Source organism: Zea mays, chromosome 4 (genome assembly GCF_902167145.1).
Source record: "Zea mays cultivar B73 chromosome 4, Zm-B73-REFERENCE-NAM-5.0, whole genome shotgun sequence".
NCBI lineage: Eukaryota > Viridiplantae > Streptophyta > Magnoliopsida > Poales > Poaceae > Zea > Zea mays.
This window is the reverse complement of record NC_050099.1, coordinates 224,181,234-224,201,760: the sequence shown is the minus strand read 5'-3', so window position 1 is coordinate 224,201,760 and position 20,527 is coordinate 224,181,234.

The following is a 20,527-nucleotide window of genomic DNA, read 5'->3' as shown; positions in this document are numbered from 1 at the left end:
TAGAGAGAGAAATCAAAGATGGTCAGAAAGATGATGAGAAGATCAACGAGATTCGGTAGCTAATCATAGATGGGAAAGGCAAATATTTTTCGTGAAGACGCGGGAGGAGTGGTATGGTTCAAGGATAGATTGTGTATTCCCGACATCAAATCGATCCAGGAACTGATTCTCAAGGAAGCTCCTGAGACAGCTTATTCCATACACCCTCGTAGTGAGAAGATGTACCAAGACCTGAAGAAAAGATTCTGGTAGTACGAAATGAAAAGGAAGATAGCAGAGTATGTTGCCATATGCGACAGCTGTCAGAGAATCAAGGTAGAGCATCAGAGGTACGCAGGTTTGTTGCAGCCGTTGCAGATTCCTCAGTGGAAATGGGTTGAGAATGGAATGGACTTTATAGTCGGTCTGCCTTGCACTCGAGCTGGTTATGACTCCATCTGGGTAGTAGTGGACCATTTAACCAAGGCGGCCCATTTCATAACAGTCAAGACCACCTACAACAGTGTAGTGTTGGCAGAACTATACATGTCTCAGATTGTATGCTTGCACGACATTCCAAAGAAGATAGTATCAGACAGAGGTACACAATTTACTTCTCACTTTTGGTAGTAGTTGCATGAAGCTTTGGGAACACACTTGAAGTTTAGTTCAGCTTATCACCCGCAGACATATGGTCAGACTGAGAGAACCAACCAGATTCTTGAAGATATATTGAGAGCTTGTGCATAGCAAGACAAGTTAGGTTGGGACAAAAGGCTATATTATGCAGAATTCTCCTACAACAATAGCTACCAGGCCAGTCCGAAGATGTCAACATTACAAGCACTCTATGGGAGGAACTGTAGAACTTCGTTGCATTGGGACCAACCTGGCGAAAGGCAGGTGTTTGGTCCAGATATTTTGCTTGAAGCCGAAGAGAACATCAGGATGGTTCGAGAGAATCTCAAGACAGCATAGTCTAGGCAGCAAAGCTATGCTGACACCCGAAGAAGAGAATTGAGTTTTGAGGTAGGAGATTATGTCTACTTGAAAGTGTCACCCATCAGAGGGATCAAAAGGTTCAGAGTCAAGAGCAAGCTAGCACCTCAATATATCGGACCATACTAGATCCAGGCAAGACGTGGAGAAGTAACATATCAACTCAGTCTACCAGAAAGTCTATCAGTTGTGCATGATGTGTTCGATGTGTCTCAGATGAAGAAATGCTTGCGTGTACCAGAAGAGCAATTGCCAACTGAGGACCATGAGGTTCAAGAAGATCTGACATATATTGAGAAGCCCACTTAGATTCTAGAGACAGCAGACAGAGTCACTCAAAGAAGCAGCATCCGGATGTGTAAGGCCAAATCAGGCCATCACTCAGAGGAAGAAGCAACCTCGGAAAGATAAGATGATCTGAAAGCCAAGTACCCTGAACTCTTTGCTAGCCAACCCTGAATCTCGAGGGCAAGATTCTTTTTAAGGGGGATAGGTTTGTAACACCCTAAATTTGGGGGTATAAATTTTTTCTGTAAATGCCTATCAAATTCAAGAGTTACCTCTTATCTCTTCCTCTCTAGACTATCTCTCTTTTCCTTTGGAGTAGAACTAAGTTAATTAGGTGAGGGATTAATTATTTATTTTGTCAAAACTATGTGAGTCATGAATTGTTGCATCATGCTGAGCCTAAGTTATCCTTTGGATTGATGCACATGTTTGAAACTGCTTGAATTTGAAATTGGTCTGAATTTGATTTGAAAAGCAGCCTAGCCGCCCCCTTTCCCCAACCTTTCGGCCCATTTAGCCTGCGAGCACGCCCGCATCTCCCCCTCCCCCCTCGCTCTCGCTGTTAGCTTGGCCCGCCTTGTCGGCACGGCCGCACCCCCGCGTGCCTCTCAGCTCTCGCTATCGAGTGGGACCCGCTTGTCAACCCTCCCCCTTCAACCGCTCGACCATCTCGCGGAGCTCCGTGCTCGCCTACGTCCCGGGAAAACCAGCCCCACCTCCCCCCCCCACGTTCCTGGTCCAAGGCACCTCCCCCCCTCCGTGCACTCTCTGGCCTAACTCAACTCCCCTCATTCGCTCTCAAGCCCTACCGCTCCAAGACGAGCTCCGCCACGCCCGCCCGTGCCGATCACCGTGACTGCACCGCGCCAGTGCCCGTTTCTGCCTCGTCCGGTGTCGCCGTTGCATCCGCTCCTAGAACCTACCGACGTCTCGAGCTCCACCTCGCATGAGCTCCGCCTGAGGTGAGGATCACCGGCGCCCCTTCTTTTCCTATATCCCTGCTTTTCTCTCTGTTATTGCGCAATTCGCCAGTGAGGGTCGACGGCAGTGCTTCGCGTTGTGTCGTGGTCTTCGGCCAATCGCCGACGTCCACGCGCGCACCCCTCCCTCCCCGCGCCGCCATTGGCCGCGGCCAATGGCCGGTACTCTATTTCGCGCTGGGGAAGACGTGGACCCCGACATCCGGGGCCCACTTCCAATCTCGCGTGTCTACGTCTCCTCTCCCCCCACCCCCACTCTATGTCGCTGACTGGAGGGCCCTGTCCATCAGCGCGAGTTCAAGGCTCCGCACCAGCGCCTGCCCTCCTTCGCTAACCAGCAGGCCCAACCTTTCTGTGACCCCGCCCATCAGGTCCCCGCCGCTTTCCCCTCCTGTTGCCCGAGTCGCTGACTCATGGGTCCCGCCCGCAAGAGCGCGCCCACGCTCGTGTCCCACACCGAGGGTGCCTGGGCCGCTAACGCGTGGGACCCGCTGGTCAGTTCTCGCGTCCGATCGCGCGCGCCCGCTACTAATCTCGGGCGTCCGTTCCCGATCAAATGGATGAGAAGCCCAGATACCCGTTCGGTGTGGTCGATTTGCTTAAGACCCCCTCGATTTCCTATGAATGGAACACGTAGTCCTTAGATCACTCAGCCATGGCTTTGAGTTATTGCAGAAAGGACCCTGAGCTTATATCTAATCCCAGATTTAGACCTAATTTTGTATTCTAAACTCCAAAACTTGTTTATTTCATATCTTTTGCATATGAACTCGAAATTGAGTGATTCAAATTGCAAAATGTTCATAATACTATTCTCTGTCCATGCAAATTATAATCATTCACTATCTGCACATATTAATTTTATGCCTAGACTATAGGATTAGTTTATGAAATGGTTTATTCATTATTAAGAAAAATAAAAAGGAAGACCCTAATGGTAATTAGATGTTTAACTTTTTAAGATTAATAATATGTAAAGTATGAACTTATCCCTAGTATAACTTTTGTGTCTCATTAAAATAAGTGGAAATAAGTTATGTAAGCTATGGAGATAAACAATACTTAGAGAATTACTAACCTCTAGGTGTGTAATTCACCCTAGAGTCTAGGTTTACCTTTTGTGTTTATATTGTTCTGTCAAACTATGTTCACTTGATTGTATATGGTTGATGTATTGTTCATTTGTTTTTATCCAAATTTATTGAATGCATGATCGCTTTGGTTTAGACAATGAGCAGCTCGTGGTTCCTGAGTGTGTTGCCGAAGATCTTCCTGAGCAACAACCTGGTGAAGGAAAGTGTCCTCTGACCTATTATGTCCTACTTACTTTATAATTCACCATTCCGCATTACTTTATTGAAACCTAAGGATTGACTAGTCTGTATTCATCTTGTCCTTGTTATCTTTTTGGGTTATCATGGTTAGCTTTATGCTATTGCTTTACCTTAATCAACGAACATGATGTGAATATTTATGATACGATGATGTTATCCCGATGATGAACTGTGATACTTTAGGGGACTCAGGTTGTTTCCTGAGTACCTCCTTGTAAGGACCTATTCATTGAGTGACCACCCGGGATAACAGTGCAACCATGAGGGTGAAATGGGACACCCTTAGCTGATTAATTAGAGGAACTTGAGGTGTAGATGGCTTTGCCATAGGGCCATCAATGGGGTCCAGGCACAGTACTTGCTCTGCCGAGGCTGGTTGCCGAGGTTCTTTCGATTTGGTTTTGTTAGTCACCCTTCCTGTGGGGAGAAGTATTATGTTTATCAAACTGGAGAAACCTAACGGGCAGCTATGACCTCTGGGGAATCTTTGTAAAGGCTACATAGTGATCCCTGGCCATTCACCTCGGTACTGAAGATCGGGTCTGGATAACCCAGGCTGGAAAGGGGTCACGACTCGTGGGTAAAATGTGCAATCTCTACAGAGTGTTAGAAACCGGTATATCAGTCGTGCTCACGGTTAAGAGCAGCCTTGGGATCCTCTTTGATTAGAAGAACTTTGGATACTTTTACGATTATGGTTAATGATGATGGTTATAATTTTGATCTCTGGTATTTCCTCTTGTAGAGAGTACTTTTGGGAAATAACTGGTTTTATTACTAAAACTTGGTTCTACTACTAATTATAAATACCTGATCAACTAAAAGCAACTGCTTAACCTTAACTCCACATACAGCTAGTCCACTTAAGCAAACGTGAAGTACGTTGATGTGTACTCACCCTTGCTTTGAAAAAACCCCCACCCGAGGATGTCCCCACTGTATTTAGTGCTCAGGAGGAGACATAGGCAACATGGAGGACTTTGAGGAGTTCCAGGATTACGATGAGTTCTAGTTATGTTAGTGGCAAACCCGCCAGTCAGCTGCCTATGAAGGCTTTATCTGCTATGCTCACTTTTTCCGCACTTCAATAATAGCAATGACAATGTTATGTTAATGACTCTATGGATGTCTTGGACATTTTGATGTAATAAAGTACTATTTTCGCTATTTACTTTAAGCAATGTGTGATGATGTCCAATTATGTAATCATTGTGTACGTGAGTTTCTGATCCTGGCATGTACATGGTTCGCATTCGGTTTGACTTCCAAAACCGGGTGTGACAGCTCTTTTCGCCGCTGCCACCGTCCGCACCGCCGTCGTCACCGCTGCTGCCGTCGCTGCCCTCCGAGAAGGAGGAGGAGGAGTCCCTCGAGGAGTCCTCCTACTCCGAGTCATCCGACCCCCCGAGCCCTATGTGCTCTATGGATCAAATGTAGGTTCGCTCGGCCGCTGACAGCCCCATGGAATTGTCCGAGTCATCGGACGACGCCACAGGGGGATGCCAACGGAGGAGAGCCATCGTACTCGGAGGAGAACTCCTCTTCAGAGTACTCCGAGTCCCCAAAGTCCTCCGATGGAGGACTCGAAGTGCGCTTGCGCTTCCCCTCCGTCGAGTGGCGCTTGCCTTTGCTTCCTTTCTCACCGGCTATGGCTCTCTCGGGCAAGTAGGAAAAGGAGAAGAGGAGAGCAGAAGAACAAGAACAGGTGAGGAACACAGCCAAGGGCGAGCAGGCTATTTAAAGAGGGTAGGGGACGACTCTTCGTTTCCCGCCCATTCAGCGAACAGTCACAGGACTTCAATAGCAACTTAAGTTTCCAAGAAAGAGGACAGATTGCTGGTGTTGATTCATGTAACACGGCACCGGAAGAAAGCAAAGTCAACCACTCAGACATAGCATTACACCTCTCCATCACGTCAGTTTACTATTTCTGGACAAGACAATGGGCACTTTTCAATGGATATACACCCGTCGGGTGCACCCATTGGGTGTATCATACAGATTTTTTGAGATTTTTTGAAGCGGTGTGACCTACAAAATATACGCAATGAGTACCCAATGATAACAGGCAAGATCGGTCAAACTAAAGGCAGCCAGAACTCTATCGAGCAAAAAGTCCAATCAGCAGAGGCATTGAAGACCCTGGTCGAGTGCCGTCCAGCCGGACCTCTACTGGTTCAGACTCAGCCGGTCAGGCCCCTAGTCCTAAGGGAGCGGTTTCAAACCAAGCGAGAGGTGGACAAACGTCACCACCAGAATACATCAAACTCTTCCAAGGGCAGGCTAAAAAGACCTTTTAGTTGATTACTCAAAATCAATTCAAAGCTTGGGGGCTACACCCAATCGACACAGAAAGGCTGAAGGAAGAACGCTTAACTCAAAAGCAAATAGTGAAGACCTTTGAGTTGATTACTCAAAATCAATTCAAAGCTTGGGGGCTACACCCACCCAATGGGCACCAAAAGGGGGAAGGAAGAACACTAAACTCAAAAGCGAACAGTGAAGACCTTTGAGTTGATTACTCAAAATCAATTCAAAGCTCGGGGGCTACACCTTCAGTGCACCCAATGGACACAGCGTAAGGACGAAACAACCACTGAAAAAACGAGGAAGAATCACGAATACTGGGTTTTATTTTAAAGTTTCAAGTCAATTATCCTCAAAAATTGACTCGAACCTTGGGGGCTTCTGGGGGATGGATATCCCCCGAGTCCTCACGCACACTGAAATGTGTCCTGGGCCGCCCGACAGGTTTCCTCCTGGGTCATCCTACGGATGGGCTGGCTGAAGGCAACTAGGCGAGGCAAGCCCACTCTGAATCAGCAAAGGCCAACACCCGAATTAAGCGTTATGGGAGCACGAGCATATCGGACAGGACGGTTGCGAGCACTCGACAGGTTAAGCCCCCGGTGATAACTCAGGCGAGTGAATGAAGAGGATTCGAGAGATGTAGGAAGACGGTTCGCTACAAACAGGGAGATAGGCGAATGGATTATGTTTATCACTTGTGCGGGGATTGCTCTCCTTGGTCGTGTATATAAGGCCAGGAAGCACCCCTACCATTTTCATCTCATCTCGATCCACCACACTCATAGTTCCCAGCTTGTAATCTATCCCCAATACAAGGATCGCCACAGGAAGTAGGGTATTACGTAGCTCTCGCGAACCGAACCTGTATAAGTCTACGTGTCTTTCTGTCATGTCACGACACGAACCATTGAGTCGCAATCAATGACGTCGTCTTGCTCAAAAGCATCACATGGGTAACCCCGTGGTGCGCAGTCGGGTAACAAACACCGACAATTTACCTTCTAAATTCGGGTGTGACATATACATCAATGCCTCAATAACCACATATACATCAATCTATGCACTGTACAAGAAGTCCATAAGTTGAGTTTCTAGTAAGAACTTGCTAACATTTGAGCAAACTAACAATAGTAGAGCCCAAACAAATCTAGTAAGAATGTGCTAAGTTGTTCTAAACTTGTGTTCAAATCTAAACGTGTTCTTCGTATATACATAGTGCTTGATTTGTGATTAATGCACACTTGAGCAAATTAACAATAGTAGAGCCCAAACAAATAGGGATTTCTCAACTTGGTGGTGGCCGGATTGTCTATGTGGTGGACAGAGTTGGACACGAGGGTGCGGGGCCAAGGAGGTGTGGCAGAGGTGCGTGCACGGGCGCGGGCAGCGAGCTCGGCGGCCAAGTGGGTGGTGCGTGTGCAGGCAGCGGCAAGGGGGTGTAGAGGCAGTTGCGGACGGTGGCGAAGGCACGTGGTGCAGAAAGAGAGCTCCGCGACCGGGTGGTGTGTGCGTAGGCGGCGACAAGGGCGCGCAGACGCCATCGCGGATGGTGGCGAGGGCGTGTGGCAGCAAGAGTGCGCGGGCAATGTGGCGCACTGGTCGGTGGTGAGTAGGCGCGAGCATGGTGGCGAGCAGCACGCGGAGGTGGTGGCGGCGACGAGGTAAGTGAGCGGCAGTGGATGTAGAAATGAATGGCCGAATAGGTGCACGATTAGGTAATGTCAAGTCCTTTGTCGAGTGCCTGCAATCTGACACTCGACAAAGTTTTTCTAATTTTAAAATACACTTTGTTGAGTGTTCTGGATCTGACACTCGGTAAAGAATATACTTGTTGGGGGCCTTCAGCTTCTGAAGGTCCTCAAAAACGTGATTTAACAATGTTTCTGGAGTATAATACATGAGCAGGTACTTTCGGACTTGGATCCTTCGGACTTGAGTCAAAATCATAGTATAAAGAAGCACAAGGGAAACGAAGGATGGAACAGAGCCGAAGCTGTGCGCAAGGGAGCTTCGGCATAATGACAGGAAAAAGGAAACCGACTTAAAGGGGAAAAGGCTATCTAGACCCTGATGAATTACTATAGAGTTATTAGCAAATGCAAAGGGCCTGGATGTAATTTTACATGGGCTGTGACCCGTGCCTATAAATAGATGAACAGTACTCCCATACTATTCACGCTGACTGGACATCTTTGCCTTTGCGTCACACTTGTACTTTCACTTTCTTTCAAGCCGAAGGTACTTTTGTAACTTGTTAACATTCCTATTTTTCCTTAATAATAAAATAAAAATGAGTTGATGGTAATAAATGACTGTTGATATTATCTTTTACACCTCATATGTTTTCTTTTCTTCATTCATATGTTGCTTTGACGAAGGTACGTCCTTCTCAACCTTCGTCTGAAAAACATTATTTCTCAAAAGGGATATAATGCTTCGAAGGACGAAGGACTTTAACGTTTAACATTCTCTGTGTTGCCTTGTTCTTAACTCATAGCATTTGAGAACAAGTCCTCAACATTGGCGCCCACCTCCCGTGAACCCTTTTCGACCACCTTCGGCAAGCATCGACCTTCGTCATGCCGCCAAAGAAAGCTTCAGCAACAGGGGCTGTCGCTCTGCAGCCGCTGGACCCGAATCAGGAGACCCTTTCTCTTCGGGAGGCCCAAAGCCAGAAGAGGAAGGCCACCAGTCCAACGCCTCAGGAGGACGACTTGGACCAAGAAATCAGGAATATGGAGATGCTTCATCAACAAGTGCAAAGGAAGAAGGAAAAGATGGCTCGGCTAGCTGACCTACAAAGACAGATAGACGAAGCCTTTGAAGAAGTTCGTCATCTTACTCAAGATGAGCAGAACTGAAGAGGGCTTCACCTCTTCAGTATAGCCCCAGTACAGAGAGCTTCACCAAGAGGGCTTCGTCAACGAAGATGACTGGTATGAAGATTTCCATCATGGAAATTTTGCCTTTGATGATGCTTCTCCTCTGTCAGCAGAACTATAGGGTACACCTTGGCCGCCCGTCTTACAAACCACCTCAGCTCCCCATGTATGACGGACACTCAGATTCGAAGCAATTTCTGATGAGCTACGAAGCAACCATATCTTCATATGGTGGCAATACTGCAGTCATGGCGAAATCTTTCGTCATGGCAGTAAAAAATGTTGTGCAAACCTGGTACTCTTCTCTTCGGCCAGGAACAATCACATCATGGCAAAAGCTGAAGGACATGCTCATCACCAGTTTCCAAGGGTTTCAGATGAAGCCGGTCACTGCTCAAGCTTTGTTCCAGTGCACCCAGGATCACGAAGAATACCTTCAGGCGTATGTCCGAAGGTTCTTACGACTGAGGGCACAAGCGCCAACGGTGCCCAACGAAATTGTTATTGAGGCCATGATTAAGGGGCTTCGGCCAGGACCTACAACCCAATACTTCACCAGGAAACCCCCTCAGACCCTGGAGAAAATGCTTCAAAAGATGGATGAATATATCAGCGCAGATAATGACTTTCGACAAAGAAGGGAGGAAGCTTACAGGTTCTCTGAAATGACCAGCGGCTTCGGAGGGACACGTCAGATCAATCCACTCTACTCAGAATTACGACAGGGGAAGTCAGCAACAGAGGCCACAATATTCCTCCCAGGCTTCGGGGCAGCAACAGAGCTATCCACGGCCCCCAGCTCCAAGGGGCAGAGGTGCCAGGGGCTTCGGAGGAAGGTTTGGGGATCAACCCAGGAAAATTTATTCCCTATTCTGCGGTGAGGACAAGGGCCATACTACCAGGATGTGCCATGTCACCATCCAGAAACAGAAAGAGATAGCAGAAGCTGCAGTCCAACAGAGTCAGCCGAAGCAGGTTATGCATACTGCTTCGTACCACTCACTGTACATTCCAGAGTATGTGGGTAACCATCCTGCAGTTTCTGTTGCTTCGGCAAGCCAACCTCAGGCATCTTGGCAACAGCCTCCACCTCCACCACCAATGCAACCCGCTTATCCCCAAGGCCAGCAGCCAGAAGGGAGCTAGCACACTCACCAGCAGCGAGACTTCAGGGAGCAGTCCGAAGCTCGCACAGTCAACAGTACTGTGCCAGAATCGAAGCACATCTACTAGAAGATATCCTATCTCTGAAACAGTTTTTACATTCATTATCATTTACCTTTTTAAATAAAGAGCAATCATTGAAAACTTAGTTCTTTTATTGTTTTCAATTTCTTGTAATAGCTTCGTCATTATCATAATGTAATATACCTTCCTCATAAACTGACGAAGTTCCAAAAGTTTTGACGAAGCAACAAAAAGTCGTTTCAAGGAACGCAGTGTAAGTTTTTGTCGGAGCAACAAAAGTCGTTCTTAAGGGAACACACCATAAGTTTTCTGCTCAAAAGTCGTTCCAAAGGGAATGCAGAGCTTACAGCGAAAAATAAACGCTGATACCGCCGAAATAAAAGGCGAAGAAGCTCCTAAGGGAGGCTTACAGCGAAAAGTCAACGCTGATACACCGAAAAATAAGCGGTGTAGCCGAAAAATTAACGGTAAAGAGACTGTGTTCTACTATGGGAACGTGTGTGTATCTTCGGCAAAAATATCATTTTGCATATCATGACATCATCACATCATTCGCATAACATGACATCACACATCATATTGCATCAATGGCACAAGAGGGGAATACAATGTTAGTCTTCGAAAATTGTTTCGAAGAAATTATGCCAAGGCACAGAATAAAGTTTGAAGAGGTACAGTTTCGTCAACCTTAGTATCAGAGAAGATCTATTGCTTACGAAGCATAATATTTTCGCGAATATGGATATTCTTCACGAAGCATGAAAAAAAGGGAAGGTGTTTTTTCGCCAAAGGCTCAAAAACGGTATGTATGTAAAGTTTCATGCATCGTAAAGAACTGAATTATATACAGCTTATATACATTTGTCGGGGACCAAAATTAGGGGTACCCCCAAGACTCCTAATCTCAGCTGGTAACCCCCATCAGCACAAAGCTGCAAAAGCCTGATGGGGGCGATTAGGTCAAGGCTCGGTCCGCTCAAGGGACACGATCTCGCCTCGCCCGAGCCCAGCCTTGGGCGAGGGCAACCGACCCCAGAGGATTTACGTCTCGCCCGAGGGCCCCCTCAAGCAACGGACACACCTTCGGCTCGCCCGAGGCCCAGTCTTCGCCGCGAAGCAACCTTGGCCAAATCGCCACGACGACCGACCGTATCGCAGGAGCATTTAATGCAAAGGTGGCCTGACACCTTATCCTGACGCGCGCCTTTCAGTCGCCTGAGCCGAAGTGACCGCAGTCACTTCGCCGCTCCACTGACCGGCCCGACAAGAGGGCAGCGTCGCCTGTGCCGCTCCGACTGCTGTGCCACTCGACAGAGTGAGGCTGACAGCGGCCAAGTCCGGCCTCGGGCGCCATAAGAAACTCCGCCTCGCCCGACCCCAGGGCTCGGACTCGGGCTCAGCCTCGGAAGACGACGAACTCCGCCTCGCCCGACCCTAGGGCTTGGACTCGGGCTCGCCCGGAAGACGACGAACTCCGCCTCGCCCGATCCCAGGGCTCGGACTCGGGCTCGGCCCCGGAAGACGACGAACTCCGCCTCGCCCGATCTCAGGGCTCGTACTCGGGCTCGGCCCCGGAAGACGACAAACTCCGCCTCGCCCGACCCCAGGGCTCGGACTCAGCCCTGGCCTCAGCCGACGGTCTCTGCCTCGCCCAACCCAGGGGCTCGGACTCGACCTCGGCCTCGGAAGATAGACTCGACCTCGACCTCGGAGGAGCCTCCGCCTCGCCCAACCCAGGGCTCGGACCGACCACGTCACAGGAGGCACCATCATTACCCTACCCCAAGCTAACTCAGGCTACGGGGAACAAGACCGGTGTCCCATCTGGCTCGCCCCGGTAAACAAGTAATGATGGTGCCCCGCATGCTCCATGACGACGGCGGCTCTCAGCCCCCTTACGGAAGCAAGGAGACGTCAGCAAGGACTCGACAGCCCCGATAGCTGTCCTTCCGCCAGGCTCCAGCGCTCCTCCGACGGCCACGACACCACACGAACCGGGTGCCAAAACCTCTCCGGCTGCCACGACGGCATGTACCTAGGGCACTAGCTCTTCTCTGCTAGACACGTTAGCACACTACTACACCTCCCATTGTACACCTGGACCCTCTCCTTACGCCTATAAAAGGAAGGTCCAGGGCCCTCTTACAGAAGGTTGGCCGCGCGGGGAAGGACGGGACGGCGCGCGCGTAAGCCTCTCGCTCCCTCCCACACGGACGCTTGTAACCCCCTACTGCAAGCGCACCCGACCTGGGCGCGGGACAAACACGAAGGCCGTGGGTTTCCCCTTTTACGCCTGTCTCCCTCCGGCTTCTCCCCCCTTCGCGCTCCGTCTCGCGCCGACCCATCTGGGCTGGGGCACGCGGCGACAATTTACTCGTCGGTCCAGGGACCCCCCGGGGTTGAAACGCCGACAGTTGGCGCGCCAGGTAGGGGCCTGCTGCGTGTTGACGAACAGCTTCCCGTCAAGCTCCAGATGGGTAGTCTCCAGCAACCTTTCCAGCCCGGGACGGTGCTCCGTTTCGGGAGTCTTGAGTTCATGTCCCTCGACGGCAGCTACGACATGATACTCCTTCCCCCGCCGCGCGACAGCGACAATGGCGGTCGACAACCCGCCCGCCGGCGGCGGTATCGACGCCGTCTTCCCCACGTGGTGGAAGAACAACATTCGGGTTTGTCCCGTCGCCTCCCCCGCCGATGGAGGAGGAGGCGGGGCAATCAAGGCCAAGCAGGAGGCGGCACCTCGTCGGCTGTCGAGCGAGTCAACGGCGCCGGCGCCCCAACGGGGGACACGCCGGGCATCGACTTCGCGTCTGAGACGAAGACGAGTGCTGTTTCCCCGCAACACGCCAACTCCAAGCGGACGGACGACGCCAGCACGCTCGCAAAGGACTTGCTGGGCGTCACCCTCGTACCTGAGACGACGGTGCAGTCTGCCTCTAACGTGACTTCGTCACCGCCCGTCGACCAAGAGGTATCGATCGATTCCCATCTTGAGCCTTTTGGATTCATCCTCGACCCACCAAGCGACTTTGCTTCGGTGGACGCTTTCACAGAGGCGAGTCCAAACCCTCCGGGGTACGGTATGCGGTCACCCTGGGACCGGCTGACAGCCGTCTCGACCTACGGGCCCTCGGGTTCCGAGGAAGATGACGAGCCCGACTTTTGTTGGGATTTCTCCGGACTTGGTAACCCCAGTGCCATGCGGGACTTCATGACCGCATGCGACTACTGCCTTTCCGACTGTTCCGACGGTAGCCGCAGCCTCGGCAACGAGGACTGCGGCCCAAGTCGTGAATGTTTCCACATGGATCTAGGGGGTCCCGGCGAAGGTAACCATCTTGGTATACCGGAGAACGGTGATCCCCCTAGGCCTGCGCCTCGCGTTGACATCCTACGGGAGCTAGCTGTGGTCCCAGTCCCTGCAGGGGGTCAGGACTCACAGCTCGAGCAAATCCGTGAGATGCAGGCCAGGCTCGACGAGGGAGCAGGAACGCTTGAGCCGTTCCGCCGGGACATCAGGCAGGAATGGGCAGGCCAACCTCCGGCCGGAGAAGCGTGTCATCTACCCCAGGGCATCCAGCACCGCATCGCCGACGATGTCAGGGCAAGGCCGCCACCGGCTTCCAGCGGGGTCGGCCAAAACCTGGCTGCAGCGGCAATACTTCTCTGCGCGATGCCGGAACCATCCACCACCGAGGGGCGGCGTATCCAGGGAGAGCTCAAGAATCTCCTGGAGGATGCCACGGTCCGACAGGCTGAAAGATCTGCCTCTCGAAGGCAGGGCTACCCCTCGGAGCATCGTGCCGTGACTTCCCGATTCATGCGGGAAGCCTCGGTCCACACCGGGCGCAGGCGCAACACAGCGCCTGCGGCCCCGGGTCGCCTCGGCAACGAGCACCATCACCGCAACCATCGAGCCCACCTCGACGAGAAGGTGCGCCGAGGCTACCACCCCAGGCGTGGGGGACGCTACGACAGCGGGGAGGATCGGAGCCCCTCGCCCGAACCACCCGGTCCGCAGGCTTTCAGCCGGGCCATACGACGGGTGTCGTTCCCGACCCGGTTCCGAACCCCGACTACTATCACAAAGTACTCGGGGGAGACGAGGCCGGAACTGTGGCTCGCGGACTACCGGCTGGCCTGCCATCTGGGTGGAACGGACGACGACAACCTCATCATCCGCAACCTCCCCCTGTTCCTCTCCGACACCGCTCGGGCCTGGCTGGAGCATCTGCCTCCGGGGCAGATCTCCAACTGGGACGACCTGGTCCAAGCCTTTGCCGGCAACTTCCAGGGCATGTACGTGCGCCCTGGGAACTCCTAGGATCTCCGAAGCTGCCGCCAGCAGCCGGGAGAGTCTCTCCGGGACTACATCCGGCGATTCTCGAAGCAGTGCACCGAGCTGCCCAACGTCACTGACTCGGATGTCATTGGCGTGTTCCTCGCCGGCACCACCTGCCGCGACCTGGTGAGCAAGCTGGGGCGCAAGACCCCCACCAGGGCGAGCGAGCTGATGGACATCGCCACCAAGTTCACCTCTGGCCAGGAGGCTGTTGAGGTCATCTTCCGAAAGGATAAGCAGCCCTAGGGCCGCCAGCCAGAAGATGTCCCCGAGGCGTCCACTCAGCGCGGCACCAAGAAGAAAGGCAAGAAGAAGTCGCACGCGAAACGCGACGCCGCCGACGCGGACCTTATCGCCGCTGCTGAGTACAAGAACCCTCGGAAACCTCGCGGGGACACCAATCTCTTCGACAAGATGCTCAAGGAGCCATGCCCCTATCATCAGGGGCCCGTCAAGCACACCCTTGAGGAGTGCGCCATGCTTCGGCGCCACTTTCACAAGGTCGGGCCACCTGCGGAGGGTGGCAGGGCCCACGACGATGATAAGAAGGAAGATCACAGGGCAGGGGAGTTTCCTGAGGTCCACGACTGCTTCATGATCTATGGTGGGCAAGTGGCGAACGCCTCGGCTCGGCACCGCAAGCAAGAGCGTCGGGAGGTCTGCTCGGTAAAGGTGGCGGCGCCAGTCTACCTAGACTGGTCCGACAAGCCCATCACCTTCGACCGGGGCGACCACCCCGACCGTGTGCCGAGCCCAGGGAAGTACCCGCTCGTTGTCGACCCGTCGTCGGCAACGTCAGGCTCACCAAGGTCCTCATGGATGGAGGCAGCAGCCTCAACATCATCTACGCCGAGACCCTCGGGCTCCTGCGGATCGATCTGTCCTCGATCCAGGCAGGCGCGGCGCCTTTCCACGGGATCATCCCCGGGAAACGCGTCCAGCCCCTCGGACAACTTGATCTACCCGTCTGCTTTGGGACTCCCTCCAACTTCCGAAGGGAAACCCTCACGTTCGAGGTGGTCGGGTTCCGAGGAACCTACCACGCAGTGTTGGGGAGGCCATGCTACGCCAAGTTCATGGCCGTCCCCAACTACACCTACCTCAAGCTCAAGATGTCGGGCCCCAACGGGGTCATCACCGTCGGCCCCACGTACCGACACGCGTACGAATGCGACGTGGAGTGCGTGGAGTACGCCGAGGCCCTCGCCGAATCTGAGGCCCTCATCGCCGACCTGGAGAGCCTCTCCAAGGAGGCGCCAGACGTGAAGCGTCATGCCGGCAACTTCGAGCCAGTGGAGACGGTTAAATCCGTCCCTCTCGACCCCAGCAACGACGCCTCCAAGCAAATCCGGATCGGCTCCAAGCTCGATCCCAAATAGGAAGCAGTGCTCGTTGACTTTCTCCGAGCAAACGCCGACGTTTTCGCGTGGAGTCCCTCGGACATGCCCGGCATACCGAGGGATGTCGCCGAGCACTCGCTGGACATCCGAGCTGGAGCCCGACCCGTGGAGCAGCCTCTGCGCCGATTCGACGAAGAAAAGCGCAGAGCCATATGCGAGGAGATCCACAAGCTAATGGTGGCAGGGTTCATCAAAGAGGTATTCCATCCCGAATGGCTTGCCAACCCTGTGCTTGTGAGAAAGAAAGGAGGGAAATGGCGGATGTGTGTAGACTACACTGGTCTAAACAAAGCATGTCCAAAAGTTCCCTACCCTCTGCCTCGCATCGATCAAATCGTGGATTCCACTGCTGGGTGCGAAACCCTGTCTTTCCTCGATGCCTACTCAGGGTATCACCAAATCAGGATGAAAGAGTCCGACCAGCTCGCGACTTCTTTCATACACCTTTTGGCATGTACTACTACGTTACCATGCCGTTTGGTTTGAGGAATGCGGGTGCGACATACCAAAGGAGCATGAACCACGTGTTTGGCGAACACATTGGTCGAACGGTCGAGGCCTATGTCGATGACATCGTAGTCAAGACGAGGAAAGCCTCCGACCTCCTTTCCGACCTTGAAACGACATTCCGGTGTCTCAAGGCGAAAGGCGTAAAGCTTAATCCCGAGAAGTGCGTCTTCGGGGTCCCCCGAGGCATGCTCTTGGGGTTCATCGTCTCCGAGCGGGGCATCGAGGCCAACCCGGAGAAAATCGCGGCCATCACCAACATGGGGCCCATCAAGGACTTGAAAGGCGTACAGAGGGTCACGGGATGCCTTGCGGCTCTGAGCCGTTTCATCTCGCGCCTCGGCGAAAGAGGCCTGCCTCTGTACCGCCTCTTAAGAAAGGCCGAGTGCTTCACTTGGACCCCTAAGGCCGAGGAAGCCCTCGGGAACCTGAAGGCGCTCCTCACGAACGCGCCCATCTTGGTGCCCCCCGTGGCCGGAGAAGCCCTCTTGATCTACGTCGCCGCTACCACTCAGGTGGTCAGCGTCGCGATCGTGGTTGAGAGACGAGAAGAGGGGCATGCATTGCCCATCCAGAGGCCAGTCTACTTCATCAGTGAGGTACTGTCCGAGACCAAGATCCGCTACCCACAAATTTAGAAGCTGCTGTACGCGGTGATCCTGACGCGGCGGAAGTTGCGGCACTACTTCGAGTCTCATCCGGTGACTGTGGTGTCATCCTTCCCCCTTGGGGAGATCATCCAGTACCGAGAGGCCTCGGGTAGGATTGCAAAGTGGGCGGTGGAAATCATGGGCGAGGAAATCTCGTTCGCCCCTCGGAAGGCCATCAAGTCCCAAGTCTTGGCGGACTTTGTGGCTGAATGGGTCGATACCCAGCTCCCAACAGCTCCAATCCAACCGGAACTCTGGACCATGTTTTTCAACGGGTCGCTGATGAAGACAGGGGCAGGTGCGGGCCTGCTCTTCATCTCGCCCCTCGGGTAGCACCTACGCTACGTGCTACGCCTCCACTTTCCGCGTGTCCAACAATGTGGCCGAGTACGGGGCTCTGGTCAACGGGTTGCGCATCGCCATCGAGCTAGGGGTCCGACGCCTCGACGCTCGCGGTGACTCGCAGCTCGTCATCGACCAAGTCATGAAGAACTCCCACTGCCGCGACCCGAAGATGGAAGCCTACTCCGATGAGGTTTGGCGCCTGGAAGACAAGTTCTACGGGCTCGAGCTCAACCACATCGCCCGACGATACAACGAGACTGTGGATGAGCTGGCTAAGATAGCCTCGGGGCGGACAACGGTTCCCCTGGACGTCTTCTCCCGAGACCTGCATCAACCCTCCGTCAAGACCGACGACGCGCCCGAGCCCGAGAAGGCCTCGGCTCAGCCCGAGGCACCCTCGGCTCAGCCCGAGGTACCCTCGGCTCGCGGCCCGAGGCACCCTCGGCCCTCGAGGGTGAGGCACTGCGCGTCGAGGAGGAGCGGAACGGGGTCACGCCTAATCGAAACTGGCAGACCCCGTACCTGCAATATCTCCACCGAGGAGAGCTACCCCTCGACCGAGCCGAAGCTCGGCGGTTGGCGCGACGCGCCAAGTCGTTCATCTTGCTGGGGGACGGGAAGGAGCTTTACCACCGCAGCCCCTCGGGCATCCTCCTGCGATGCATATCCATCGCCGAAGGCCAGGAGCTCTTACAAGAAATACACTCGGGGGCTTGCGGTCATCACGCAGCGCCTCGAGCCCTTGTTGGAAACGCCTTCCGACAAGGTTTCTACTGGCCGATCGCGGTGGCTAGGGGTGTAAACGGTACGGATATTATCCGACCATCCGACCGTCCGAAGAGGCTAATTATTCGGTTGGATAATTTTTTTCGGATATCCGCAAAATTTTCGGATTTCGGATTCGAATTCGGATAGTACAGTTCGGATATCGGATACGGATATGATATGACTGATATCCATCGGATTTCGGATATCCGGATATTTTCTCGGATAACTGTCCGGATTTCATATTTCGGATATCCGGACATCTACCCAGATATCTTACCAGATTTCAGATTTCGGATATTCGGATAGTTACATGTGGAATCACCCTAAATATCCAAGTTTTAACATAATCAATACTTCACTTTATCATTTTCATATGGGGATTTGAGGTTATGTTCTTATATAATGTTTATTGTTCCTGGTAATATATTTGCAATTTCCGGTCGATAGTGGAATATTTTATGAATTTAAATGCATTTTGATAATTTTCTGTAGAAAAAATTATAATAATACACAAATAGTCTCAAAAAATCATGAAATTTGACGGAGGAGCAATATATGCCCATATAGCATCCTAAAAAATGTTTGGGACATAAAATCTAAAAATTGCCAACATTTCTTTCAATTCACTTTCACTTGTTGCGTGAGTTACATGTGATATCACCTTAACTATCCAAATTTTAACATAATCAATACTTCACTTTATCATTTTTACATAGGGACTTCATATTATCTTTAATAGAGTGTTTATTGGTCCTAGTAACTTATTTGCAATTTTTGGTAGACACTAGATTATTTTATGATTTTAATTACATTTTGATGATTTTTTGTAGAAAGAAATTAATAATACACAAATAGCCTTAGAAATTCATAAAATTTGACGAAGGGTTAACATTTGTCTACATAAAATTCTAAAAAATGTTTGAGCCATAAAGTCCATAAGATGCGAGTGATTCTTTTCATTTTCTTACACTTGTGTGAGTTACACGTGAAATGAGCTTAAGTATCCAAGTTTCAACATAACCTTTAGTTCACTTTCTCATTTTCATGTAGGGACTTGAGGTTATCTTCTTATGAAATGTTTATTAGTCTTGATAACTTATTTGCAATTTTTGGTCGATACTATAATATTTTATGGATTTAAATGCATTTTGATGATTTTTTGCAAAAAGAAAATAATAATATACAAATAGTCTCAGAAATTCCCAAAATTTGGCGTATGAGTAACATATATCCATATAGCATCCTCAACAATGTTTGAACCATAAAACCATAAGATGTCATCAATTATTTCATTTCATTTTCACTTATTTGTGAACCCCGTAATGATTACATGTGAAACCACCATAATAATAAGTGAAACCACATATCATAATAACACATGAAACCACATATCATAGTTGTCAATATTTTATGAATTTAATTGCATTTTAATGATTTCTACATAAATAAATTAATAATACTCAAAATAGCCTTAGAAATTCATGGATTTTTATGGAGGTGTAGCATATGTGCACATATAATCCTCAAAAATGTTTGGACTAAAGGAGGGGCTAAATGATTACAACTATATATGTGTGGAATGGTGTCTTACACGATATCCGACAAAAATATTCGTTACCGACGCTATCCGTGTCCGATTAGCTTCGTATTCGATCCACGACTATTCGTATTTGTATTCGAGAACATCCGTATTTGTATTCGTATTCGAAGCTATCCGTATTCGAATTCGAATCCGACTAAAAATATGAAAACAAATATGATTTCATTGATATCCGTCCGTATTCGATCCGATTACACCCCTAGCGGTGGCCGACGCCACTAGAATTGTCCGCACCTGCCAAGGGTGTCAATTCTATGCGAGGCAGACACACTTGCCCGCTCAGGCCCTGCAGACGATACCCATCACCTGGTCGTTTGCTGTGTGGGGGCTGGACCTCGTCGGCCCCTTGCAGAAGGCACCCGGGGGCTACACGCACCTGTTGGTCGCCATCGACAAATTCTCCAAGTGGATCGAGGTCCGACCCCTAAACAGCATCAGGTCCGAACAGGCGGTGGCGTTCTTCACCAACATCATCCATCGTTTTGGGGTCCCGAACTCCATCATCACCGACAACGGCACCCAGTTCACCGGCAGAAAGTTCCTGGACTTCTGCGAGGATCACCACATCCGGGTGGACTGGGCCGCCGTGGCTCACCCCATGACGAATGGGCAAGTAGAGCGTGCCAACAGCATGATTCTGCAAGGGCTCAAGTCGCGGATCTACAACGACCTCAACAAGTTCGGCAACCGATGGATGAAGGAGCTCCCCTCTGTGGTCTGGAGTCTGAGGACAACACCGAGCCGAGCCATGGGCTTCACACCGTTCTTTCTAGTCTATGGGGCCGAGGCCATCTTGCCCATAGACTTAGAATACGGTTCCCCGAGGACGAGGGCCTACAACGACCAAAGCAATCGAGCAAACCGAGAAGACTCACTGGACCAGCTGGAAGAGGCTCGGGACATGGCCTTACTACACTCGGCGCGGTACCAGCAGTCCCTGCGATGCTACCACGCC